Raw genomic sequence first — 2,377 nt, 5'->3', positions numbered from 1 at the left:
CGCGGCCTGGCCTGAACCCGACCCGTCCCATGATCACCTCTAAAAATAACTCAAGATCAGGGTAAAAAATTTGTTTTTAGTTAAATTAATTTTATTTAAAATGATGGAATCTTTCCCATTTTTTGAGTTGTATTGATTTATTCTCCGATTCTAAATAGAAACAAAAAAATAAAACGGATGAAGTATCTTGTTTAAGATTTTAATTCATGGAGAGTCAGATAAAAACTAGGTAGAATATTTTTTTAAGTTGGTAAGATGAAAGACCCTAATGAACTGCCACCTCGCACAGGTACAACCAATCAGGTTTGTAGGTCAGACTCCTTGGAGGAAGGGGGATGGTAAGAGAAATCTAAAGATCCCCTAGTGGGATTTGATCCCATGACCTTGAAGTCATGAGGCCAAATCTTTATAACTAGGCCAATTCTTATTTGGTAGGGAGAACATAAGATAATGTATAGAATTGTTCTCTTAGGCCTGTTTATTATTGTTCTTGTTTTCACTTTCCAATTTTTATGGAAACTAAAAATCAAAATATGAAAACTATAAAATAGTCATTGTACCCCATATTAATCTATATATTATGAATCTATGCACTATTCATATGACCTACTTTGACCACATTACATGCATATAAGTATATGATGTTATTGGAATTATCGTAATGTATATATTCTAATATATCAACTTTTTACAATTTGCAGAATCTACATATAGTAGATTAACAGTCTCATTCTTTTTCAGCACTACGTGGTGGTGATATGATGGGAGAAGGGTAAGAAGAGGAAGAAAGAGGACTGGCATTATACTAACCAAACATCACTGTAAATCTAAGGGTTTTGATTTCCTTTGCCTTCCTATCCCTTTCTTGATTCCATTTCCTTTACCCCATAGCAACCCAACGCCCCCTTATATAATAGAAATAAGTAAATTGAACAATCAAATCTGTCAAAGATTATGTGTGCCATTGCAAATTTAAATTAATATTCCTGCACTGCTTTTAGAGTTATAAAGTGGTCTATAGTATTTGACTGAAAATAAAGATTAATTTCGAAGAACATTAGTGGGATACCACCAAAGTGGGCATAATTAAATTCATAATTCCCACCAAAAAATTGGATGTGGAGAAAATATCTAGATTACAACATGTCCCCATATTTTTGGCATTCCCCTCCCGGACTCCCGGTACAACTGTACAACCTACAAAAGATGAGCTCCATTGGAGACTTGTACAACGTGAAATTTTTTTGGCACCAAAAAGAAAATACAACATGAAAATTTCTCAATAGTTGCCCTTTGTTAGCCCACCGTCCTTGATGACATTTCGCTCAAATGTCCTCATGCTTGGATCTGGAACCTGCATACACTAACCATTAGAAATAGACAAGTAAATTATAATTAATTCGAAATTCACTAATCATTAATGTATATCTCTATTGGATAGATTACTCATCGGGTATACAGTTTTGTTCTTGATGGCTTAATGATCATTCAAGAAATGGAAAAATCATAATGTGCCGCAACTCGAGATCTGAGTGCTACACGACTAGAGTGAGACCAACCATCAAAGTTATCATGTTTGAGACGAATAGGAGTAATAAAATCTTCCGGTCGATCTTGAGGACCGAGGAAGAAGGGAGAGTCATGGGCAAGTTTGGGAGAAAGAGGAGGCGTTACATCCTCATCGCCAGCCTTGGTGATGGAGAGGTTAGTAGAATTTTGCGGGAAAAAATTATGGCTTGATAATACCATGATAAGTTAGAGGCAAAAGTTTAAAGTTTGTCATTCATAGCCGTGGCTTCTATACCACTCAAAGATAAAATACAAGTCTAAGCATATTAGAAAATATCCTATGCTAAAAGATAGAAATCATTTGTTTCCTAAAACATATCACATAAGATAATATCTGAATTATCTCTAATAGGCCACATTCTTAGAATCACTTATGAAGGAGAGTATCAGTTAAAATTATTCATCTCCTTTGAAGCAACTGGAAACAAGACGTGCATGTACCTTATTATGAATGATCAATTCTTAGGCCCATTCTCGCTCCCCAGTTAACTTCCAATCAGTTCTGTTCAGCTTCAATCAGTTCAGCTCCATTCTTTTATAACCATTTTGTTAAATATAATTATTATTATGTTGGTATCATTTATTTTACTAATTACTCTTATTGTTATTATTATTATTATTATTATTATTATTATTATTATTTATTTTTACATCATTACTATTAATTATTATTATTATTATTATTATTATTATTATTATTATTATTATTATTATGTTGGTATAATTGTTGTTATTGTTGTTGTTTCTATATATTATTTTGTTTATGATAGATTTACTCATTATTATTTTGTTATTAGGAGGAACATGG

This window comes from Beta vulgaris, chromosome 6 (genome assembly GCF_026745355.1).
Source record: "Beta vulgaris subsp. vulgaris cultivar EL10 chromosome 6, EL10.2, whole genome shotgun sequence".
NCBI lineage: Eukaryota > Viridiplantae > Streptophyta > Magnoliopsida > Caryophyllales > Amaranthaceae > Beta > Beta vulgaris.
Note: the sequence above shows the minus strand (reverse complement) of the source record.